General features: G+C 40.8%; 1 long non-coding RNA gene across 1 annotated transcript in view; it reads right to left on the reverse strand.

The window, feature by feature from the left end:
- Positions 1 to 27,468, reverse strand: part of LOC128833536 (uncharacterized) — a 218,230-nt gene that overhangs the window by 69,440 nt on the left and 121,322 nt on the right. The window contains exon 4 of the long non-coding RNA XR_008444261.1: positions 10,485 to 10,627. This is a non-coding gene — a long non-coding RNA (uncharacterized LOC128833536). The remainder of the gene's footprint in view (positions 1 to 10,484; positions 10,628 to 27,468) is intronic.

The following is a 27,468-nucleotide window of genomic DNA, read 5'->3' on the forward strand; positions in this document are numbered from 1 at the left end:
TTTGGGGGCCATGATACGTAAATTCGTGAATGAGCACTCCAATGATTGGGACCTAGTGTTGCAGCAGTTGTTCTTTGCCTAAAGGGCTCTACCACATCCCAGTTTGGGGTTTTCACCCTTTGAACTTGTTTATGGCCATGAAGTTAAGGGGCCATTACAGTTGGTGAAGCAGCAATGGGAGGGGGTTACTTCTTTTCCAGGAACTAACATTTTTGGACTTTGTAACCAACCTGCAAAACACACTCAGACTCTCTGGGCCTTGCTCGAGAAAACCTACAGGATGCTCAGCAAGAGCAAAAGGCCTGGTATGACAAACATGCCAGAGAGCGTTCCTTCAGAGTAGGTGACCAAGTCATGGTCCTGAAAGCACTCCAGGCCAATAAGATGGAAGTATCATGGGAGGGACTATTTATGGTCCGAGAGTGCCTGGGAGCTGTTAATTACCTCATAGCATTCCCAGACCCTACCCTAAAACCTAAAGTATACCTGTTAATTCTCTAAAGCCCTTTTATTCCCAAGAAATCAAGGTTCTCCCATTTACAGCCCAGGAGAGAGACGACGCTGAGTGGCCTGAAGGAACATACTATGAAGGAAAAAGCAACAGTGGCGTAGAAGAGGTAAGCCTTTCCATAACCCGTGGGCGTAAGCAGTGACAGCTAATCCAGGAGCTGTGCACCAGCTTCGCACCAATGTTCTCAGCCACCCCAGGACAGACAGAACGGGCATACCACTCCATTGACACAGGTGATGCTCGCCCAATTAAAGCCCAACCCTACTGGATGGCTCCTCAAGCCAAAACCGCGATAGAAAGGGAGATCAAGGACATGTTACAGATGGGTGTAATCCGCCCCTCTGAGAGTGCATGGGCCTCTCCAGTGGTTCTGGTTCCCAACCAGACGGGGAAATCTGCTTTTGTGTGGACTACTATAAGCTAAATGCTGTAACTTGCCCAGAAAAGTATCCAATGCCACGCACAGATCAGCTATTGGAGAAACTGGGACGTGCCCAGTTCATCTCCACCTTAGACTTAACTAAGGGGTATTGGCAAGTACCGCTAGATGACCCAGCCAAGGAAAGGTCAGCCTTCATCACCCATATAGGGCTGTATGAATTTAATGTGCTCACTTTCGGACTGCAAAATGCACCCGCCACCTTCCAGAGACTGGTAAATAACCTTCTGGCTGGATTTGGGGAATTTGCAGTTGCCTACCTTGACGATGTGGCTATATTCTCGGATTCATGGGCAGAACACCTGGAACACCTCCAGGCTGTCTTCCAGCACATAAGCATTGCTGCTCCATGTCCCTGCAGCCCAGAGAGAACAACCAAACAAAGGGAAAGTTTCTTTTCAATTTTAAAAGGTTCTAGACTTCCCATTGGCTCTTTTGGTCAGGTGCCCACTGTTTTTTCTTTACCTGGGAGACTTTTTAAGCCTTTACAAGTAAAGCAAGTAGAGAACAGCTACCAAGAGGGATTTTATAGCTAACTGTCTGGGTGTTCATAAAAGGGAACTACCCCCCCCCCACACACACACTTATCACAACAAGTTTGCACATCAGAAAACTATGACTGTCACAATTCTCAGGAATTTGTACCCTTGTTGACAATCTTAGTGGAAAGGCAACGGCTAGGAATGAACAGAATGGCCATGAAGACCGAATCACCCTTATAACTCTAGAGGTAATCCTGCCAAGCCAGGAAAGAGGCACAATGGACACAGTAGCATTAGAAAACTTACATGGCTGTTGTCTATGCTTTCCCTGTTCCGTATGGATGCAATTCACACTTGTGCACAGAGGCAGTACAAAGTCTATGCACCACACAAGCCAGGTCTTCAACTGGACCTAGTCAGAGGGGTGAATTTATCCTAAAATGAATAGGAGATTTCATTATCTGGGACTATCAGTCTGGTGACTTTTGCTAGCACTAAATGTGATAAAACTTTTGCATAGATATTAGTCTTTAAGTCTGATGCTTCAGAAGAAGCAAATACAGGTGCTCGTGTGCTCGTGTGGCTGAATGCATGCTGTTCTTCCAACATATGCACACATTCCAGAGGAGGTTATTATACCAAGGATCTCATTCTAAACATGACATTATAGTTTTGGGTAGTCCTTTGACTGCCTGCATTATGAAGGAGCTTGGCACTACCTGGGGCCTCAGCAAGTGATGCAATTTTTAGCTCAATTCATCCTGAGCTTATGTGGTGATGGACAGACAGTGAGCTTGTAAGCCTGGGAAAGGCTGGGAGGGTGAGGGGGAGAGGGAGGAGACTTATTTGCTTAGTCTGAATCTCTGGAGTACAGCTTACTGCCATTCTAATGTAAATGTTGTGAGGGATGCAATAAAATATTAAACTGTATGAATAATTGATATTTACTTTATAGTAATTCAGATCCTTGCTTGTTTGAATAAAATCCATTATTTACAATATTCTACTTAACTAGGAGTGATTTCTCTTTGTTCATACCACTTACTAATTACTTGTTCCATATGACACAGTTTCCAGAGCTGCATTGAAATAGTTGTTGCATGTCAGTGTTTAAGAGTTTAGTATCCATATTCCAGATACAATATGCCACCAAAAAAGGCAAAAGAAAACGTGCACAAACACATTTTTGCGTGGTGAATGGTCTCTAAATCTCACTGGGGTTTTTTGGCATGCACAGTTATAACCAAGATACTGTACTGAGGGTATATTATTGTAGCAATGGCTGAATAATGAAAAAAGGTTCACAAGTGTTTTATCTAATACCTGGTTTGATTTCAATTCATTGTCCATGTAGTTATACTCTGCATCATTCATGAATATTCAGATGACCACTGGGTATTCGTAAAAAAGTCCACAAATCCTGAAATTCATATCAGACATGCATTCTACACTATTAATTCTACTGCTTAAAAGCTTCAGTAATCCAATTACAGAGCAGAAACTGTACCATCTGATTAGTCACACAAACCTGAATAGCAAGTAGTCAACATGAACAGTTTGCAAATAGCCGATAGCTTGAAAATTATGCATCCAAAATATTTAGTCACATATGACTAAAACTCACACATTTAACCAAACTTGATATAAATTAATGTCTTGGATCGACCTAGGCTAATGTATAGTAAAGTAGGTTTCAATTTTCCCTTAAAACACAAATACTAAGGGTCAGTATACAGCTCAGCTTTTGAAACCTGCTGACTAACTAGTGAAATTAAGAAATGTATAGTTTCAGAGTAACAGCCGTGTTAGTCTGTATCCGCAAAAAGAAGAACAGGAGTACTTGTGGCACCTTAGAGACTAACTAATTTATTAGAGCATAAGCTTTCGTGGACTACAGCCCACTTCTTCGGATGCATCCGAAGAAGTGGGCTGTAGTCCACGAAAGCTTATGCTCTAATAAATTAGTTAGTCTCTAAGGTGCCACAAGTACTCCTGTTCTTCTTTTTAAGAAATGTATGTTATAATAATGATGACATAATTCCTAAGAAACGCTTTTTTTCATACAAAGTGCCAGGCGTTTCCTCCTACACACATGATGGTTACAACTCTGGAATGTTTTAGAGGTAGACTACATGCACTCATCCACTTGATAAAGAGCTTAGAAGAAGGGTTTCCCATCTTACCATAAAAGTTGCAAAGCCTGCAAGTTACTTTTACTGCTTAAGAAAAACAAAATGAATAATGGAATCTGCATCAGTCGAATTATATTGGCAAAGTACTTATCAGCTCTGCAGCCTAATGTTTTATTGGGGAGCAGGGGGAGTTTGATGTATTTATAGGCATATGATTGCTGTCTGTAAATACATCAAAGGGGTAAACACCAGGGAGGAGAAGAGCTGTTGCAGCTAAAGGGCAATATTGGCACAAGAACAAATGGGTATAAACTGGCCATAAATGAATTTAGTCTGGAAATTGGAGGAAGGTATCTAACCATCAGAGAAGTACAGTTCTGGAACAGCCTCCCAATAGAAGTAGTACGGGCAAGAAACCCAACTAGTTTCAAGTGGGATCTTGAAAATTGTTAATAGTATTTTACGACGGAAGTCCCTTCCAGTCCTATGTTACTATGGTTTTGTAACATTACCTCCAGAAAATTCATTTTAAAACAAATGCACTGATAAAGGGCCATTACTACATTCCTAGTGCTGCCTCAACTCTCAGTGACCTCTTACATCTGAGATTTCATGTGAAGTCATTGGGAGTTTGGGCATGAATAAAAAATGGCGGATTGAGTCTATATTAAAAAGATGGATAATTTTAGAGATGGCCCAGACTAAAACCTCAGATCTGAACTCAGGTTCATATCAGAGTTTGCAGTCTGAACATCAGTAATGAAGTAACTCAAACACCTCAAAATTTGAAAGTTTGGGTTCAGGTTTTGACCATTAATTTTTGGTCATTTGGGGTTTTGCTTCAGGCCCATGTCTGTATCTATTTGTTTCCGCATGCATTATATAAAAATCATACTGGGGACTATTGTATAACCAGTAAATTAAAAATGTTGATTGTTTGACAGTGCTTTGAAAAAGTAAAGCACTAACTATTTATAGTCAGAACACCCTTTTTAATTGAAATGGGCTTGAAACAGAAAAGAACCAGACCTCTGGATGCCAGCCCATTTCTTACTTTCTTTTTTTTTAAGAAAACAATGATTCTTTATTAATATTGCCTTTTTGGTACTTGTATGGCAATCATTTGTAAAATTGCTTATACTTCCTAAATAATCACTACAATTGATAGAACTGTTTTTGTTTGAGAGACTTTATGTAAGGATATAGTCCCATCTTTCTACTGGGAGACCTTAAAGGCCAATCCATTTCTGCTTGTAAAGTATTATCCCTGTCTTCCATACAGGAAAATTGAGGCACTTGCCTGAGGTCACCAAGCAAGCCAGTGACAAAGCAACATTAGAAGGGAAGATTCCTAGTTTCCAGCCCTAAATTCTTATGTTTTTCTCCCACATCTGAGAGAACATGCAGTTTCATTCCGAACGACTCACCTCTTAGTTTAAGGAAAACAAAACAAAAATGTACATTTCCTTGAGAACGCACATTGTGAAAGTCTTACTAACAGACTAAACTGAATGTGCTGTCCAAAATAGAGGGCCTCGTAGTAAATAGACATGCAGACATCTCAGAAATTTGAAGCAGCACTGCAGAAAAACAGAATCATAATAGTTACGCAGCCCCATATACCACAAGTTCAGTCCAAACAATTCTGCCTTCATGCATATCTACAGAGATAACATATATACCAAACAGAACCTACCATTTCATTTTTCAATGGATATTCACTTCTGTGAGGATAGGGAAAACCATCCAGGAAGAAATAAGACCCCTTCACCCAAAACTCAGTCTCTGTATTAAATGTTCCATATACCTCTGCACTTCCTAGCTTTGGATGGGGACAGATCCACAAGTACCAGAGGCCCCCCAAAAAGGATTTTTATCATGGTATTTGCAGCTTGGATGAAACCAGGAAATATCAAAGACTTTGGACAAAACCTGACAGTAAAATTATTCCAGTGTTCAAATAAATTCTGATAAGGTCCTAATGTGTACTTGAAAATTAGGACAATTATTTGAACTGAACATCCCAATATTTTGGGGTTTACAATCAATACAAATGATAATTGTTGCTATTAGTTAAACAAAGACCATGAGTTATGAAGGAGATTATTCATCCCTGACTTCTGATTCGCATGCATCTTCTCCCAGGAACCATTCCCAACAAAGAACATGATATTGGAAACATAAGACAGATTCTCCATTCTAGAAATATAAAACACTTTCCATCTACCAGAAATATATCATATGAAGTATCTTTTCCCTTAGGCTGCTTGAAGCTATGGTGTGACTTGTTAGGCTCATTAGATTGACATTTGATTGATTTTTCCTTGTTTCCTTAAAACTTTGACTTCTTGAATGGCCATTTATTGCATTTTCATTGCTTCACTTTGCAGTCCACCATCCTTCAAAAGGACTTGACATGGATTGCCCCATAACCCTGTTAAAAGGGTTTGAGGTAGCATGGATTGTGTGGCTGTGCTATCTTCACACACCAGCTTTCTTGGAACTGTAAACAAGAGCTTGCTGAGGATTTATTAGTGGATGTGCAGAGTAAACAAAAGCCTACAAGGATCATGTTGGATTACACTACCTGTGAGCAGCAGATTGCAAGGCATGTGGAAGAAACCTGCTGGATTTGTGAAATGCACTAGACTGACTAATCACACACTGAGAGGGCATAAGAAAATACAACATTAGATCTATGAAAACCATCCTGAACAGTTGTTAATAATATTATCCAAAGTTTTCTATATAAAATAAAATCACTTTAAAATAGCTACTTGCAAACAATATAACTAAAGAAATAAATTCCATAGCTATTTCATCTAATCAGGTACAAGTAAATCGAGGCAGTTAGCCAAACTATTTGTCATGTCTTCAGTTTTATTCCAGCTGTTAGCAAAACAAAGGTACTTTTTAAAATTTGTAGACAAATGTAGTGCTCATTAAAGCAAAAGATTTAAAACATTGGCTAAAGCCAAGCACAGTGTGAAGTTGTGCAGGCAACGTGGAAATTCACACACACAAAACACTGTTGCAGGGTTCTTCAGCCCTAACTTGAAAGCCTGTTTCTACTGTCTTACGTCCTCTCTAGAACAAATATTACTTGTCATACTGTACTGTATGAAACTGTGTGGTTTTTTGTGATGTGGTCAATTTTCTGTCAGAGGCAGGATTAAAGAAAGAATAGATAAAACTGGCAAAAGCGTGTTTAAAGTTGTTGCTTTAAGGAAACCATAAGGACACCGTACATTTTTATTTTAATGGGAATAAAAGGTATGACAGGTTGGATCACAGAAACCCCCCTAGGAGCTGCCAACTGATGTGCCAAGACTACCCCTGCTCCTATTTTCCCTGCCAGCTCAGGACTCCAGCACCCTGTCTTGCTGAGCCAGACACTCCTGTCTGCTCCAACACAGACCCAGGGTCTGAATTACTTGCCCCAAAGCTGCAGGTTTACCTGAAAACAGCTCACAGAAGTGTGCTTGTCTTTAGCACTCAGATGCCCAACTCCCAATGGGGTCTAAACCCAAATAAATCCGTTTTACCCTGTATAAAGCTTATACAGGGTAAACTCATAAATTGTTCGCCCTCTATAACACTGATAGAGAGATATGCCCAGTTGTTTGCTCCCCCAGGTATTAATACATACTCTGAGTTAATTACTAAGTAAAAAGTGATTTTATTAAATACAGAAAGTAGGATTTAAGTGGTTCCAAGTAATAACAGACAGAACAAGGTAAGTCACCAAGCAAAATAAAATGCGCAAATCTACGTCTAATCAAACTGAATACAGATAATCTCACCCTCAGAGATGCTTCAGTATGTTTTTTTCTGAGACTGGACACCTTCCAGGCCTGGGCACAATTCTTTCCCCTGGTACAGCTCTTGTTCCAGCTCAAGTGATAGCTAGGGGATTCTTCATGATGGCTCCTCCACCTCCTTGTTCTCTTCCACCCCTTTATATATCTTTTGCATAAGGCGGGAACCCTTTGTCCCTCTGGGTTTCCATCCCCCCTCACTGGAAAAGCACCAGGATAAAGATGGATTCCAGTTCAGGTGACATGATCACATGTCACTGCAAGATTTCATTACCCACTTGCCAGCACACACATATACAGGAAGACTCACAGGTAAAACACAGTCATCTGCAGACAATGGTCCTGGTTAATGGGAGTCATCAAGATTCCAAACCACCATTAATGGCCCACACTTTGCATAATTACAATAGGCCTTCAGAGTTATATTTCATATTTCTAGTTTCAGATACAAAAGTGGTACATTTATACAAATAGGATGACCACACTCAGTAGATTATAAGCTTTGTAATGATACCTTACAAGAGACCTTTTGCATGAAGCATATTCCAGTTACATTATATTCACTTATTATAATGTTTTTATAAAACCATATAGACTGCACAACGTCACAAAAGGAAAGAGGAAAAGAAGGTGTATCATATGGGGTATAAGAGAGAGAATACTAAGCAGCGTCTCAGAACTGGATGGCAGAAAGTGCCCTTGAGGATGGATTTTCCCCACTTCAGAAGGGATAAAGTTGGCTGGGTCCACAGAGCCATATCCCCATCTCCCACAAGTTGGGAGTAGATGGACTTGCCATCCTTTACAGCACAGTGCCGCAGACAATGAGTGCTGAGGGACGCTTTAGAAAGTTGCAAGAACTAATTTAGAACTTCACTAATGGAAAAGTGTTGGAAAATTCAGTAACAGAATACAGCCCCATCAAGAATTTAACTCCAGACCTTTGAAATATAAAACCAAAAACTTCAATCCCATTCTACCCATTCTAGCTATTCTTTGGTTAACATTTGTGGGAATTTTCAGGTATCAATTTGGCCAGCAAAAGGATCTTATAGTTTTATGTAATAGAAGTGTAAGATGTTCTAAGCTGCTACATCTATAAAAGTTCAAAGTGTATTCTCTAATTCAGAGCAGTCCTAAGTGCATGCACAATTTAATGTAAAACAGATTTCATTTACTGCATGTTTTTCTCCTGCCCCCATAAGTATGGAATTTTCTAAAGGAACAAATGAGGGGGGATGTGGGTGCATTGCCCTGAAAATACCAAACAATTCAAATGTATGCCACTGCATGGATCAATCTGGTCTGAAGAGAATAAATGCAGCCTGTGTCTTTCCTTTTCACGGGCTGGTTCAGGCCTGTAAACTACCCTAATTCATGCCCCATGGCATTGATTCACAGAATCATCAAGGCATTCCCTTTCCCCACCTCAAAATGCCACTCTGCAAAAGGGTCCCCTGTCAAATGACAGCAAGTTGAGGCCAAAAGAAGTGAGGGGGGAAATTAGGGATCATGGTAGGCTCAGAAAAGCAGTATGGCTTCTTATCCAAACTGAGCTGAAGTGCCAGTCAAAACATGGCATCTCAAAACAAGATTACTTTAAGCAAGTAATCAATTTTAGTCCAATACTTCTTTTGCCCTGACTGTTTTCCCCATCCCGGGGCATGGATTCCAGTCTGAAACACCTGTTTATTTCAGAAGGGAGACATTCTAACATAAGTAAAAAGAAAACATGAGCTGACAGAGAGATGACATACAAACAGTGCCATAGCAAACAGAACTTCCTGTGCACACCCCAATTTCTATTCAACACCTCTAAGCATTGGGCAAGGCAGGAACTATGCAAGATTCCCAAACATACAACTCTTATCAGTGCATTTTGATCCAGATACCATAGTTATTGTGAGTGTCGTATAATGTACCGATAATCAGATCCTGCCTAGAGTGGGTGAAAATTTTCAGATACGTTTCACTGAAAAATGCAATTTTGGTCGACCCAAACCTATTCATGAATTTGCCAAATGGTTTCAGCCAAAAAAAATTGGGGGACTTAGATGCTATTCACATGGTGGTGGAAGTGGTATCCTGTATAACCTTCAGGTCAGTGGTTAGCACACTCACCTGGGATGTGGGAGACCTTCTCTTCCCCCCTCTGCCTGATGTGGAGAAGGACTATGAATCTGGGTTTCCGACATGGCAGGAGTGTGCCCTGGCAATGGGATGACTATTATGAATGACAATGAATAGTCACTGAGCCAAAGGAAGAGTTTAGTTGCTAGATTTTCCCTTTGAAATTCCATCCTCTTTCCTGTCTGTGTTTTGTTGTGTGTGATGAGAGTGAGCATGAGCTGAATGAAACATGGTAGTAACAGTTTGTTGTTGTGAAATACAGCAGAATTCCACCCTCCCAATGGGAATGGTTGGCTGGCTATGAATAAGTGGAAGAGCCAACTTAGTCAGGCCCTGCTAGTAGCATGTGTTCAGCAGGTCAGCAAATGGAACCCTGAGACACAGAAAACAGGATTAGAATACAGAGAGAGAGAAAAGAAGAACAGAAATCATGAAAAAAGGGACCTGTGGAAAAACTGGATAGAGACACCAATATGATTTTGGACCAAGACCCTTCTGCCATTATTTATGGTAATCTTGGTTGTGTGGGGGGATTGTTTTGTTTTGTCTTGCCTTGTCTTTGGTTCCTCTCTCCATGATAAAGAGGACTCATAAGTTCTGTTTTCTAAAGGAAAAGGATGTTCCCAACCTATCAAGCTATAAGAAGCCAACCCAATCGCTTGGTCTGTATGACATGCTTCTATTACAATTGTGAAAATTGCTTGGTTAAAGATTGCCAATTGTGATGCTAAATTATGTGTTAGTTTTGTCATGTGAGTAAATGAGGATTAGAATTTCCATTCCTATTTATTGCAGTATTTGGTAAACATTGGCAGTATACTCAGTGCTGTACAAGACAGTACCTCCTCCAAAGAGCCTAGAGACCAAGCAAAAGAGACACAGAAGAGACAGAGTACACTGGAAAGCCGAGAGGAAGGAATCTCATTTATGGCTCAATCCTACAAAGGAATAAGCACAAAAAGGTCCATTTACCTGCAAAGTCCACCTGAAGTCAGGATCAGCATAAGGGCACCATGAATGAGGCCCTTAAATTGTATTATTATAGTCTATCATAGCACTTGTAGCACATGAGTGGTATGGAAGAAAACACAAATGGTTTTGGATGACACCAATCCCTGTGAGGAAATCAGAAACACATATGCAAATATTAAAAAACAAATAAAATAAAAAATTTAAACTGATCTCTCTCCAAATGTAAGAAGCCAGTGATCAAACTCACCACATCTCCTATTTTCTTCTTTTCAGATATGACATTTGATAGTTTAGTTTTTTTCTGATCACATGCAACTTTAACATAATAATTAAACTGCATATCGTTATATTCCCAGAAATAATTTTATATGGCCAACAGTAGACCTAGACATGAGAGGGTTTTTTTAAAAAAAAAATTAGGAGTTTATTTGATTTTCTGGTTACATAAATGGATTTTATGTACTGTAAAAGTAGCTAATCTTGATAGATGTGCAAGTGGTAATACAGCTGAAGCCAGACAGTGTAGCTTTCTCTTTCCATGCTTCTTATTGACGAACTGCACTGATGCTTAAGTAAATAAACTGGCAAAAAGAAAATGGATAGAACACACAGAGGGAAATGATTAAAATTAAATTAAAAATAAATCAACAAAGTTCTACTGAAATGCAACGTAGGTCTCTGAAAGCTGCAGCAGCATCACAGCATAACACAAATGAAGAAAAATGTATGGATCTCTATGCATAAGCTTAGCATTCATCTATTCATACATCATTTGGGCATTTTAGAGAACATTTGTTTGTAATAATCAAATTGATTCAGCTTATGAGATCATCACATGTCGTCTCCAAAAAACTGTTGAAGCTTATCAAAGCAGCTGATGGATCACACTGCTCCACATAAAAATAAGCCAGTTTGAACTATCATACTAAGCTTCAAATACTTTAATTTTGTATATACACAATTTGCACCATTATGCAATTTATCACATGGCTATCACCAACACACAAATTTGTATGTAATGTCTTTTTTTTCAAACAATAAAATAGCATTTAATTTATATACAGCTCTTTTTCCTCCCTCAATGTACTGTGTCCCAAAGGAATGAGATAGATTCTGGGGAGCCAGTTCTCGATTACTCCATTCCTGTGCAGGGGTGGAGCAGGGAAGCAAAATTAGTTTTAAGCCCATATTTCTATACTGAGGCCATTCAGAAAGACCTTCCCTGTGTCATGGTCAGTGGAACTGGAAGCAGAGGGCAATGTTTCCTCTGGGAACTTTTATTAACTAGAAACCAGTGGAACCTGTGATGCAGGGAGTTAGGTTGGAAGCAGCTCAGCCACCTGGACAGAGCAATGCACAGGATTTAGAAAAGTTCCACTGGTTCAACTTAACCCGTATTCAGCTTCACTCTTTGTGAATGAAACACACCCAGACTTCCATTTTAGCTGTTCTGACTTGCACTCTGCTTTCCATGGCCCCTGGGAAGTAAAGTATAGCCATAAAGATGTGCACTCCAGCCATGCCTCTGATCCTTTCCCTACATTGTGGGCTGACAGTTGTAGCCATGTGCATGGAATTTAGAGGGAGGAGCACCAGTTGCAGGAGGAAAGAGTTTGGAGGAAGCACCAGGAAGTCAGTCTGTGTGTACATGGCTAGAATGCTAGTCGGAGCTGCAGCATCTCTAAGTAGCAACAGAGAGTCCTGTGGCATCTTTAAGACTAACAGATGTATTGGAGCATAAGCTTTCGTGGGTGAATGCCCACTTCATCAGATGCATGCATTCGGATGCATGCGGATTCACCCACGAAAGCTTATGCTTCAATACATCTGTTAGTCTTAAAGATGCCACAGGACTCTCTGTTGCTTTTTACAGATCCAGACTAACACAGCTACCCTTCTGATACTTGACATCTCTAAATAGTTCTCTTAATAAAGATCAAGTTTAGTTTAGAAACAGAGTCCTTTCATTACCCAGCACACAGTACATGAAACAGGAGCAGAGCCAATGTAGAGACCTTAGGCATCAGCGCTACACCAGCGCAAGGAGCCCTCTGTGCAGAAGCTATTGTCAGGGGCCTATTTTCTGCCCACATTCAGGCTCCTGTACCCTGTGAAAGCAGCTTAAAAGGGCTTTAGTGCACTTGAGAATTGACTCATTGTTATGAGTGATTGTGTAGGAAATGCAGCAATCATATTTTTATTATTTATTTGACTTGCAAGGCCACCTAAAAGCTTCAGCCATGAGCCAGAACACTATTGTGTGCAGCATTGTAAAAACACAGAACAAAAAGATGGACCCTGTACGGAGGCCCGTCTATACCAATGCAACTGCAAAATCAGGGCTTAATAAAGCAGCTTACATACAACCTTAGGCCTTGATTTTGCAAACATTTATATATGTGCTTAACTTTGAAGTCAATGGGTGTACCTGCATGCTTAAAGTTAAAAACATATATCTATGTTTGCAGAATCAGGGCAGTAGATGCAAGTACAAGTTTACTAAGACTGACAAATTCGATGGAAAGGTTCCCATTGATTTCAAAGGGAGTAGAAGACGACTGTTGAATCAGAATATTGCCTGAGTCACTCAGGTTATCTCCTAGTCCTTTTGGAAAACGCAATGGGAACTTGAGCTTCCACTTGAACAGTCACCAGGGACCTTCATATAATTATTGAAATTAGAGAATGAAATAATCTATTACATCAGCTTGTCACTCAGGAGGAGAATACAACAGCACAGCCCTCTAGAACAGCATTGCAAATGTCAGCAGTGAGAACAAGAACTTGCATTGGTCTTGAATCCATAACCACTTTTTTCCCCTCCTTTCATTTTAAGTTACAGCAACTAAACTCAATTTCATATAAACAATTCACTTAATGGGATGGAAGGATAAATGAGGTCAGGTACAGGGGCAAAAAATAGCCAACCCTACTATGTTTATTATTGTGGGTTACTTAAATGGATATTTGAAGTTAGGAGAGAAAGCAAAATGGAGGAAAGAGAGAGATTGGAATGGAGTAGAGGAAAGACATGAAGCTTAAAAGAAAGTGGGAGGAGAACGTAAGTAATAAAAGATAATAACATAATACAGACTGCAGTCCTGCAAAAAGCTTGTCATGGGGAGTCTGCTTGGCCAATGCACAGCCCTGTAAACTTCAGTGGGGGTAAGCAAGGGTGCCAAGGTCCATCCTCAAGCAGATTCACTTGCAGGATTGGGCCCAGATATATTTGGGGAAAGAGGGAAATAGGTAGTCACTTGGTGAATGAGAAATCCATAGTGATGAAGACACTACTTCCTGAATTATAATGTCATGCTTTTGATAGCAGGTAATGCTTAATTTCTTCCATTTATGAACTTCCTATGATTGATCAAATATAAACAAACACATATGATCCATATTGTAGTACAGAATGATGTAGATAGAATTTTCATTGGCATAGGCTGGGATAAAACATTGCTGCTTATTGATTAAAGATGACAGTATCTCATTAATAATTTTGGTATTTACATTACAGTGCAATAGCATGAATTTGGAAAATAAATGCATTACCCCACTGTACCTTTACACTCACATCCTCAAACAATGAGCAGATCAAAAGATATTAACACATACATGTATTTACCAATTTGAGTTAGAATATAAGAACGGCCAAAAGGGGTCAGACCAAAAGCCCATCTAGTCCAGTATCCTGTCTTCCAACAGTGGCCAATGCCAGGTGCCCCAGAGGGAATGAATAGAACAGGTAAACATCAAGTGATCCATCCCGTCGCCCATTCCCAGCTTCTGGCAAACAGAGGCTAGGGACACCATCCCTGCCCATCCTGGCTAATAGCCTTTGATGGATCTGTCCTCCATGAATTTATCTAGTTCTTTTTTGAACCCTGTTATAGTCCTGGTCTTCACAACATCCTCTGGCAAGGAGTTCCACAGGTTGACTGTGCATTGTGTGAAAAAATACTTCCTTTTGTTTGTTTTAAACCTGCTGCCTATTAATTTCATTTGGTGGCCCCTAGTTCTTGTGTCATGAGAAGGGGTAAATTACACTTCCTTATTTACTTTCTCCACACACATCATGATTTTATAAACCTCTATCATATCCCCCATTAGTCATCTCTTTTCCAAGATGAAAAGTCCCAATCTTATTAATCTCTCCTCATATGGAAGTTGTTCCATACCCCTAATCATTTGTTGCTCTTTTCTGAACCTTTTCCAAGTCCAATATATCTTTTTTGAAATGGGGCGACCACATCTGCATGCAGTATTCAAGATGTGGACGTACCATGGATTTATATAGAGGCTATATGATATTTTCTGTCTTATTATCTATCCCTTTCTTAATGACTCCCAACATTCTGTTTGCTTTTTTGACTGCCACTGCACATTGAGTAGATGTTTTCAGAGAACTATCCACAATGACTCCAAGATCTCTTTCTTGAGTGGTAACAGCTAATTTACACCCCATCATTTTGTATGTATAATTAGGATTATGTTTTCCAATGTGCATTACTTTGCATTTATCAACATTGAATTTCATCTGCCATTTTGTTGCCCAGTAACCCAGTTTTGAGAGATCCTTTTATAGTTCTTCGCATTCTGCCTGGGACGTAACTATCTTGAGTAGTTTTGTATCATCTGCAAATTTTGCCACCTGTTTACCTCTTTTTCCAGATCATTTATGAATATGTTAAATAGGACTGGGCCCAGTACAGACTGCGGGGAGACACCACTATTTACCTCTCTCCATTCTGAAAACTGACCATTTATTCCTACCTTTTGTTTCCTGTCTTTTAACCAGTTACCAATACATGAGAGAACCTTCCCTCTTATCCCAGGACTTCCTACTTTGCTTAAGCAAGGTGAGGGACCTTGTCAAAGGCTTTCTGAAAATCTAAATACACTATATCCACTGGATCCCTCTTGTCCACATGCTTGTTGACCCCCTCAAAGAATTCTAATAGATTGGTGAGGCATGAATTCCCTTTACAAAAACCATGTTGACTCTTCCCCAACAAATTATGTTCATCTAGTTTCAACCAGTTTGCTCAGTACTGAAGTCAGGCTTACTGGCCTGTAATTGCCAGGGTCTCCTCTGGAACCCTTTTTAAAAATTGGTGTCACATTAGCTATCCTCCAGTCATTTGGTACAGAAGCTGATTACAGAGGACAGTTAGTCTTGCAATTTCACATCTGAGTTCCTTCAGAACTCTTGGGTGAATACCATCTGGTCCTGGTGACTTATTATTATTTAGTTTATCAATTTGTTTCATATGCTTTTTTAAATCTTTACTTTGTGATCTCATGAAGTATTTTTCAAAAGGAATTACAAAGAAATTAAAAGGACAAAGCTTTATTCATTTCAGGAACTTTCAGTCAGATCTGCACTGTTCTACTGTATTATATAGGGAAATAAATCAATGTAAATATCTGAAAACAATGGAGCAACAAAACCTTAGGGTTTTTTGGTTGGTTGGTTGTTTTAGCCCTGGTGCCCCAGAAAACATTCTTGTTAGTAACAGCATGACTCAAATGTCTTACTAATTGTCTCATATTAAACAAAACCAAGGCCAAAAATACAACACAGACATTAATAGTATAGAATCCAAGAGAAATGGCCTTATAGGAAAAAAAACACTACTTTGTTATACTATTAAACTTGATTGCCATGAAAATAGCCCATAACACATTATGCTGATTTTGATCATTACGTTCTAATTGTCAAAAAATATGAACATTGCAACATTTTCAAATAAATATATTGAATGGGGAGTGCACATCCATATACAAAGTAACTTAGTGCGAAGCATAGGACTTTGTAACCACATAGCTTGTTACAATGTGTTGTGGTCTAACTATTTTAAATATTATGAGCCTTGTATAAATAATGAGATACTCCAAAGAAGTCAATAAAGTTACACAGTATAAAGTTAGCATTAAGAGATGATCATGCACTGTGTCAGATAACTGCATCGTGTCAGAATGGGAGTGATTAGAAATCGTAGAAATGTGGAGCTAGAAGAGACCATTAGAAGTCACCTATGCAACCACCTGCCCTGAGGCATGACCAAGTATACATAGACCAGGGGTTCTCAAACTGGTGGTTGGGACCCCTCAGGGGGTCGCAAGGTTATTACATGGTGGGTCGCAAACTGTCAGCCTCCACCCCAAACCCCACTTTGCCTCCAGAATTTATAATGGTGTTAAATATATTTTAAAAGTGTTTTTAATTTATTGGGTGAGGGGGTCACACTCAGAGGCTTGCTGTGTGAAAGGGGTCACCAGCACACAAGTTTGAGAACCACTGACATAGACCATACGTGACTGGTGTTTGTCAACCTGTTCTTAAAAGCCTCTGGTGACAGGGATTCCACAACTTTCCTTGGAAGCCTATTCCAGTATTTCACTATTCTTATAGTTGGAAAGTTTCTCTTAACATCTAACCTAAATCTCCCTTGCTGTAGATTAAGCCCATTACTTCTTGTCTTACCTTCAGTGGACATAGAGAACAATTGGTCACTGTCCCCTTTATAGCCATCCTTAACATAACTGAAGATTTATCAGGTTTCCCCTCAGTCCTCATTTCTCAAGACTACACATGCCCAGCTTTTTAACCTTTCCTTTTAGGTCAGGATTTCTAATCCTTTTATCACTTTTGTTGTTCTCCTCTGAACTCCCTCCAAATTGGCCACAACTTAAAGTGCGGTGCCCAGAACTGGACACAATACTTCAGCTGAGGTGTCACCAGTGCCAAGTATAGCAGAACAAATGCCTCCCATGTCTTACATATTACAGTCCTGCTAATACCCTGCAGAATTATTTTAGCATTTTTCACAACTGCATCACACTGTTGACTCATATTCCATTTGTGATCCTCTATAGTCCCCAGGTCCTTTTCAACAGCACAACTGCCTAGCCAGTTATTCCCAATTTTGTACCTGTGTATTTGATTTTTTCGTTCCTAAATGTAGTACTTTGCACTTGTCTTTACTGAATTTCATTTTGTTGATTTCAGACCAATTCTCCTATTTATCAAGGTCATCTTGAATTCTAATCCTGTCCTCCAAAGTGCTTTCAACCCCTCCCAGCTTGGTATCATCTGCAAATTTTACAAGCATACTCTCCAGTCCATTATCCAAGTCATGAATGAAAACATTAACTAGCACCAGACCTAGGACAGACCCTTGAGGGACCCCACTAGACTTGCGTCTGATGAAGTGAGCATTCACCCACGAAAGCTTATGCTCCAATACTTCTGTTAAGGTGCCACAGGACCCTCTGTTGCTTCCCACTAGATATGTCCTTCCAGTTTGACAGCAAACCATTGATAACTATTCTTTGAGTTCAGTCTTTCAACCAGTTATGCACCCACTTTATAGTAATTTCAGCTCAACCACATTTCCCTCATTTGCTCATGCAAACTGTGCAGTGAGAAACATAAGTCATTACCAGGAAGTAGAGCTGGTGGGGAGGGTGCATACATAGAAAAATAGAACAGTTTTTGCTGACCACAAGACTTTTTGTTTTGTTTTTTGGTGGCAGGTGGAGTAATACTGAGTCTTGCATTGTGGTTGGGAATAAAGTGGATAAATGGGTCACTTTTAAAACTCTGTGGCTTTAAGAGGACTTTTGATCTTAACTTTTTTTGAAAGGTTTTCAAGGATTGGGTAGTCACTAAAGAAACAAGAGTCGGATTAGATCATTATTCTAATATTATGCAACCCAGAAAAGCCTAGAGTATAATGTAACAGTTAAGGTGTCTCTAAAAATACCTAATGTTGTTTGCCATTTAAAAGTTGTTTGTTTATCATGCAACAATATGGGCCAGTGAGATGGGAGGTGGTAGCTACTTACTTTTCATTGAAGGCATTGTTTTTTGTGATTAATTTAACCGATGTGGGTTTACTTAGGGGGAAAAGTTTTTTCCCCTGTTAAAAGGTGGGAATGAGTCACCAAGTTTTGCAAACAGATGTGAGTTAAATAGAAGATTGATAAACTAGAAGAGGAAGATTTTAATTCTTTTGGATAGTTGATTATGAATAATTTCTTCCCCCAAAGAGGCCTGAGTGAAGCACCCATGACTGGTGCCTTACAGTAGATTTTAGGTATGAGAAAGGGGCATAGGAACAAACAGAAAGCTGGATTTAGCCATACATTTTAGGGTGGGATTCTCAGTGCTTGTCTTCGCTTTTTGCTAGCAATAAAAACCCTCCTTAAGTTACACAATAAAGAAAAATGACTACAAAGTAGAGAAAGCTATTTTGAAAGCAAAAGAGTTGTGTGTAATCTCTCATTCCTCCCTCTCACACCCAAATATTGTTTTTATATGGCACCATAAGTGGACCAGAATAAAGAAAAACTCCCAAATCTAAAATAAATAGACAAAACACAGAAACAGAATTAGTGTAAGAGAGGTAGAATGTAAGTTGGTAAACAGCGGTAGACTGGGAAGCATTAACCTCATGTTTCATTTCCTGTCATGAGCCCCTGGGCCTGTCTTCTTTCTCCTGGGTGTGACAAAATCATAGGCTGGGAGCACATGAAGCAGCATGACCATAGCTCTCTGCTGACTTGATTGGGAGCCTTGCCTCACCTCCCTCACACAGCCCAGCATACCCAGCTAGCCTTGTGCTGATTTATTGTTCCCCTTCGGCTGCTATCTAAAAGACAGATGCCTAATTCTTCCTCAGAGTTATGATGTAACACAGCTGAAACCACACCTGGTACCAAAAGAGCAAATGAGTCCTCAGCCAGTCTGTCCACATCATCAAGCCAGCAGTCACCTTCATTTTTTGTCTGGCCAGATTCCCCTCTCCCTATACCCTGCTTTTCCTGACTCCTCAATCCTAGGTCACAGTGAGTCAGGAGAGAAAGGGTAGTCAGGCTTAAGGTGAAAGGTGGAATTTTTCAGCCGAAGCGATGGAATTGGTTGGGGATGGGATTGTTAAACAAGGAGAAGAAAACTGATGGGGCGTGGGGACGACAACGGAAATGAAGAGATATAATAAGGGGTAGATCAGATGAGTCAGCAGATCACTATCAGGTAGTTGAACAAGTGGCCTCCTCCTAGGAATGCCCTGGTGGTTCCACAGCAGCCCAACAAATGGCCCCTCACTTTACCTTTTTAAGAAGCTCCTTAAATGAACTCCACACAAGTTGGGTCCCCCTTACCCCATGCCTCTTCTCCCTGGGTCTAATTTACTGACTTTTTTAAAAAATTAAACCTTTAGTCCTGGGGCTTTTCTCCACCAAGTCTGCTCTCTGCAGGTCTTCCCTGCCTTGGCAAGCCATTCTTATCCCTATCTGGCTGAAGTCTATTCTTCCAGCTGTTGAAACTGCTCTCTTTCCATCCCATACCTTGGGATCTGGTTTTATCCACAGAACACTTCAAAATAAAGTCTCCTCAAGTCCACAGATATACCCTGTTATTATGATTCTTCCCAAGCCTTTCCTGCCTGTAGTCTCACGCCTAGGTCTCTCCACTCATACCTACTCGCTCCCAACAAACTCTGATCTCCCTGAGTGCATATTCACCCCAGTAGCTTCCCACTGCTCTTCATAGGGGAACCAGGTGATCCCTCGTCAACAGAGGTTCCTTAGTAATGAAGGTTGACTGGCCGCAGACTCTAGCCCATAAGAGGCAAGCTGCACTGTTATATAGCAAACATCAAAAGTTTTAGTTTCTGAAATGAAGTTACTGTATCTATTTTGAGGAGGAGGAATGTTAGACTATGATCCTGCAATTAGATGCAAACAGGCATCGCCCTGAGATCATATGGAGTCCCCCTGAAATTGGTGTTTCTCTGCATGGGCACAGATCTGATTGTAGGATAAGGCTCTAATCTCTGCGTGTAGCATGTAATGGTTTTCTGAAGGACCTCAGTTTACTATGATGTTGGTCACGTATTAAAGTGATTTTTAAATGAAGGTTTGTATCACAGGTATGTTTTCTCTAAATAGAGGATAGTGTTTGTATTTTCACTTTGAAAAATACCTGTTTAACAGGTGGATATTCCAGCACTTTGTAAAGTGTGATGACATTGGGTCAGCTTGATTAGATGATCCCTTTAAAAAGGCCTTTTAAAAAGTACTGGGAAAACAAGTTTTGGGTGCTTAGTACTAAGTTATCAGGCAGAGATATTATTTGTCCTGTTTTCCCTTTCATTTTGGGTTTGTCAAATCAGTGGCCACATTTGAAAAACTAGCCATAGTTAAATAAAGTCTATTTCAGTTGAAAACAATAGTGTTTTATAAAGATTAGGTCCTCCTAGTCAGAAAATAGATTTAGGTGGCCACATGATTTAGGTGGCCAGGCATTCAGTTAAAGTATTGAATCACTAATATAGTTTAATTAAGAAATACCAATAGCAAACTATTTGTAAGCAGTCCAAAAGCTGAAATTTGATCACACAACACTGTGTGAAGAACTGTGACTAGCAACAACAAAAACCTTTCACAGTCTTTTCCTGGGGAACTTATGAACAGGAGAAAGTGGTATTTTCATCAAATAATTTTTTTCTTGGGAATTCTTTGCCCAGTTCTTTCAGCCTGCCACAAGGGCTCTGTGCCTAAATCTAAATGTATCATATTACTCCTCAGGTGATTGCTATCACTGAAGGATAAATAATAAAATAGCCAGGAGCAGAGGGGAGGACGTTCTTGGTAAAAATGGAATGCTAACCAAATGTTTTAATGCGATACGTTCGGGTTTTTTGCACCCTGCCGATAAACAGGAAAACTGTCTCCATTCAAATAGATCTCTAATATGCATTTTCTTCCAATTTCAAACCTATCTGAATTACACCAAATTTACCTGTATGAAAATAGAAGTCGTCATTGGATTTTACACATTTCATAGCATAGTTTTACTGTGATAAAATAATAATAATGCTATGACACACTGTGAAGAACTCTATTTTAGAAAATTATCATGCAAGACTGGGTTCAGGTTTATAATAATAAGATTGGCTTTAGCCCACTAATTCTAATCTTTCCTGTGTCAGTAATAAGTGAAAGGCCTTACCCATCTGATGATTGTTTGGTGACCTATTTAAAATGAGTTGTTGTTCTCAAGTTCTTTACTACTGAAGAGGTGTTCATGTCACAGAAGCAGCCACCATGGTTAGAACTAATTGGTACTTGTATAGCAGTTTCAGCAGAGAGAGCAAATACTGAATAGTTATGGAGACAGTCTACACTCACACACTTAGGCCACATCTACACTACAAGTTTTGGTTGACAAGTTACATTAACTGCGGAACCTTTATTCCGTTGTATCACTTATGCGCATGCATACTTGGCCTGAACACTTGGCTTGGCGCTGCGTGTACTCACCAGGAGTGCTTGTGTCAATGCACAGTGAAGTGCACCATGGGCAGGTATGCACCTCGCCATTGTCCAGTGCGTAGGACAGAAACTAGTTGCATGGGGTTGACTAGGAGTCGGGGTCAAGTTTCCATCATGTAACTTTCTCCATCCTGTAATGCCATCCATATCCCATAATCTTCACCCCTTTTTCTGAAATCCCACAAACCCACATGGTAACTTTTCACTGTCTCTGACAGAAGCATGGAACTCTGCACTATTGTCATGAGCGTTGCAAACACAGGATGAAAGAGCCTCCAGTATTTGCAGTGTTGCAGGGAAAAATCCCACAACAATGGACAAATTGCTGCAGGATGTAGCAAAAAACAATTCAAGGTTGTTGATGGTGTTCACAGAGCAGCTGCAGAAGGTGGAATGCTGGTTCTGGGACCAAGAAATGAGCACTGACTGGTGGGATCACTGTGATGCTGGCAGACCAGGTACCTGCTCCTGCCAAGGTCCAGGGCCTCACTGTACATTGTTAAATGCATAGCTGGAAACCAGTCTGGCTCACCTGTGGGATAATATACTTAAAATAGATATTAGTGTTATAAGAAAATGCTTGTAGGATGCTACATGTATTAATCCTGTATGCCAGGGTATGAAGTTATATTGAGTGTTTACATTGTAAACCTCTGTAATTTTATAGCTCACTAAACAGGAAAAGAAGCACTAATTAAGGTAAAGGATTCATTCTGCACACAAGATGTCCCATTGAAGTCAAATGAGGCATTATGTAGCATCAAAGGACAGAGACTTTGTGGACTCCCTCACTCCCTCCAGGAAGGGGAGACCTATGTATGAACTCATCCCAGTAGTTTGGATTCTGGGATGAATGGGATAAAAATCCCTGACAAGGAGAAATTTGGTCTCTTTATGCTGCCTGGACTCTGAGGAGCAAAGATTCCTAAGCATAAGCAAGAGATCCCCATGCTGCTTGGCCTGGGTCAGTCCTAAAGGACATTAGAGCTGCTTATTACAGAAGCTTATATTACTTTTTTAAATCTAAGACTGCAACTTATTTCTGTGTATGTTTCCTGTTTTAACCATGTAAATAACTCATTTCTTTTCTTAGTTAATATATTTTTAGTTAGTTTATTACAGGATTGGCTTCAGACGTTGTCTTTGGTTTGAAATTGGAGTACAATTGACCTGGGGTAAGTGACTGGTCCTTTGGGACTGGGAGTAACCTGAATATTGCTGTGATTTTTGTTGTAAAGTGACCATCTATCAAATAGTCCAGCTTGCCTAGGTGGCAAGATAGTCTCCTGGAGCATTTCAGTCTATCTGTGACTCCATAGTAAGACTGTTAGAGTGCTTTAGGAGTTCACATTTGTTACTGGGTTGGTGAAATCTAATTATAGAACATATAACCAATTTGGGATTTCTGTCCGTTTTTTGACAATCTGCCCTGAGGTTGGCACTCATGGTCATAAGCCACTCCAGACAGCATGACAATCACCTCGTAATGCAGGTTTGGGGTGATGAGCAGTGGCTGCAGATCTTTCAGATGCACAAGGCCACATTTCTGGATCTGTTTTCGGAGCTCACTCCAGCCCTCCAGAGCAGAGAGCTGCACTGACAGTTGAGAAGTCAGAGGCTAATGCTCTGTGGAAGTTTGCAATGCCAGATTGCTACCTGTCAATGGGAAATCGTTTTGGAGTTGGAAAACCCACAGTGTCATGCAAGTGTGCAGGGCCATTACTTTTCTCCTGCTATGCAGGACATAGAGGATAGATTTGCAGCAAGGGGGTTCTTGAGCTGTGGTGGGGTGATAGATGACAAACCTATCTCTATTTTGGCACCAGCACACCTTGCCACAGAAAGTACATCAACAGAAAGGGCTTCTTTTCTAAGCTTATGTAAGAGTTGGTGGGTCACTTGGGACAATTCACTGATATCAATGTTGACTGGTCAGAGAAGGAGTATATTGCTCACATCTTTAAGAACACAGGACAGTTCAAAAAGCTGCAAGCAGGGACTTTCTTTCCTAACCAGTGGATTACCATTGACAATGTTGAAATGCCAATAATGATCCTGCAGGATGCAGCCTAGCCCTTGCTTCCCTGCCTCATGAAGCTGGACACTTGCCACCTCAACAGCACCAAGGAACGATTCAACTACCTGCTCAGCAGGAGCCGAATCACAGTTGAATGTGCTTTTGGTAGATGGAAGGGACGCTGGCATTGTTTACTTACAAGATTGGATCATGGTGAGAAAAATATCCCAATGGATATAGCTGCCTATTGTGTCCTGCATAAATATATCTGTGAGGCAAAGGATGAAAAGCTGCCGTCAGGGTGCCGGGCAGAGTGGCTGTCTGCAGCATTTGAAAAGCCAGATGCAAAGGCTACTAGAAGAGCTCAAAGCACAGCTATTTGGCTCAGGGAGGCCTTGAAAGAGCACTTTAACAGTCAGTAACAGTAATGTGGTGTGGTAGACTGCGCTCTCCCTGTTCCTGACATTTTGGGGGCTATTAGGAATTGTGTGGTGCTTGGTGTACATGTATGAATATAACACTGTGTTAATGCACCTGTTCATTTTCCAGTGCTTGCTGTACTTCTATAAATATTGCAGTGTTTGTCACTGATGCTATGGGGTCTGTCACCCCATACAGTAACAAGTAGTGGGTGCTTTCAGTAGTGCTAGTCATTCTGCAGCAGATAGTGTGAAGCAATAAACATGAATTATACCAAATAATAGATTTTTACCGTGTACCAAAGCCAGTGCAAAAAACTATGTGCAATTAACAAACAAATACAATAAAAACTTCTGAAATAAATTAATGGGCCAGAACTTAAGAGGAGAGAACATTGATGTCCATTTCAGTTCATTTTGGCTACACAGATAGCAAGCATAACTTTCACAGGAGATCACGTATGAAGCTGTAGTTGTCCTTACTGTTTCCGGTGTGGCCTGGTAGAGGTAGAGATGCAGCCCCTGATGTCACATGAAATGTTGGGAGGTGTGGGGCGGTGCTAAAATGGAGTTTTTCCATTGGCTGCAAACAGAGGCAGGTCCATGATTATTGAACCTGTAGGTCAACAAAAGTTTGAAGCATTTGTGTTTCTGCTGGAAAAGCCCCATTATGTTCTTTTCCTATGTTCCTCTTCTTTTCCTGCTGGGACTTTCTCCTCTCCACTCTTTCCTTCTCTATACAGTCTGAAATATTCATCCTCCAGGCCCTCTGTTCACAGTCTGATGTAGCACTGTCTTGCAGGATCTCACTGAACATATCTTCCTGTGTCCGCTTCATTTTCCTCCTTATCATGGTCAGGTATTCCATCGGGAGGCGGGGAGGGAGGGAAGCCATAAAGGCAGCAGGTACAGATAAAACACATAGCGATATCATTGTCAAAATGGAAGGCAAAAATTAAGTTTCAGAACTCCTGTTGCTCCCCTAAAGTTTTAAACAAGACACGCTTATTGACACTTCAGCATTGTAGCATCTCTGCACAGCTCTGCTTTCCAGTCCCAGCCTTAGTGATATGGCCCAGCAGGGGTGGTGGGTGGATCAAGAACAAGGTGGGAATTGTTCATGAAAAAAATAAAATTTCAACCCCCTATTTCCTTGGGTACAAGTCCTAGCACTTCCCCCCCAGGCAGTGGTGATTTTGGCTGATCTCTCTCCTCAAAGTAACAAAGGGACAGAGTACAACTGCTGCTGGCATCCCGAAGCCACCTCAGCTCATATGCTGCTAACCTGTTTACTGGAACTGTACCTACCAAAGTCATCATGGACTGGCATGGGAAAGCATCCTACCACAGAGAAAGAAATAAGGCTGCCATCCCTAGAAACCTTCGGGAAAGGAATGCAGCATACTTCCATCAAAATTTCCTCGAGATGTCTCAGGAGGATTCAAAGGACATCCCTGTGTGCATAAACAAACTGCTCCACCTGCTCCCCAGCAGGTACCTAACTCTACAGGGGAATTAAAAGTAGATAACAACTCTACCTCTCTTATAGTGCAAGTAAATTAATGAAAAGTCACTACCTGTGTTCTGCTACACTGGGGTCAGGCACCAGCTGTACATTTAAACATTGTAATGGGAAATGCAGTCACACACTTACCCAAGGTTCCTTCCCCTGCCTCAGGCTCACCCTGGCTAAGCTGCTGGGAATGACTGGACTGTGGTGAGTCTTGGATAGATCCTGGCTTGTGGCATAGCTGAACCCCCACAGTCTCATGTCTCTCATCTTCCACTGCCTTTTCCTCCTCCTCCTCCACAGTGCTCACAGCAGGGGTTTGTGTCTCGGGCTCCATTGAAGTATCCATGGTGACCTGCAGGCTGTTGGTGAGGTCTCCCCCAAATACATGCAGCTCACTGTAAAAGTGGCAGGTCTAAGGATCAGCTCCAGATCAACTGTCTGCTTCCCTGGTCTTCTGGTGTGCCTGCCGCAGTTCCTTCACTTTCACGCGGCACTGCTGTGATCCCTGTCATGCCTCTTGCATCCCCCATGCAGGCTTCTCATAGATGTCTACATTTTTATGACTGCTCCAAAGCTGTGCTTGCACAGCCTCTTCTCCCCCCAGGCCCAAGAGATCCAATACCTCCTCTCTACTCCAGGCAGGAGCACATCTGGAGCGTTTAGCTGGCAGGATCAGTTGGGCAGTTGCACACGACAAGCGAGACATGTTAGGTGTGCTCACCAAGATGGCCAGTCAGCAAAAGGCATTTCAAAGATACACGGGGTTTCTGAAGGGGAGGGGCAGCTTGCGGTCTTCCTGACCCCGAGCAGTGAAGTTCACAAGTGTGACCAGAGCGGTCAGTGATGGGCATTGTGAGACAGCTGCTGGAGGATAGTTAGATCATATGGTATCTACACATATGGTGTCGACCACAGAATGGTGACCATGCTCTATGCCATTCAGGGAAGTGGTGTTACTGTGTTGCCGGAATGGTGCACGTACATTGGCAGGAGACAAATTTGAGCATAGACACATGCACAACAAGGTTGACACAATTGTTAAGATGGCATAAGCTTGCCTGATGATGTGCTCTATAGTATATTTTCTGTAGATGAACAGAGGACTTAAGGCTCCAAGGCTGTTGAGTCAATACCTGACCACTAAAATGAAGTTTGGCTGAGTGACTCTTTCATTCTGTCTTACTGTTTGTAGGCTACAATGTTCTTGAATTTTTATTTTCAGTTTAATTTTCATATTACAAATAACTATCAAGATTACAGCTCCATTTTAAAGAATGCATGGGAGTACTAAGAACTGCAGTCATTCTTCAGTTGTTTTAATGTCCTTATATAAATGTTTGTAAACAGCAGGCCATAAACCTGGTCATGAAGCCAGCAAAGTGATGTAATCCTGTGCATGTAAAGCTTTCCTATGTAACCTAACTTATGTTCCTCTTTGAGACTCAAGAAGATACAAGTCTAATGTGACCTTTCTGTGTACCCTTCATCATCATATGTCTTTCTACTATAGCCCAAGGGTAACTGCATTCAAAAAAAGTCGCTAAAATAGCAAGCATTTGGCTGACTTAATTTAGCCAAAGTTCTAACTTCACACGTTGTTCACATGCAAAGTGAGATACAATCTCTGGTGAGATGCAAGCTCTAGGGAGCCGATAAGATAGGATGAAATGTTTAATGAATGCTATTGCTTGT

The sequence above is a fragment of the Malaclemys terrapin genome, chromosome 3 (assembly GCF_027887155.1).
Source record: "Malaclemys terrapin pileata isolate rMalTer1 chromosome 3, rMalTer1.hap1, whole genome shotgun sequence".
NCBI lineage: Eukaryota > Metazoa > Chordata > Testudines > Emydidae > Malaclemys > Malaclemys terrapin.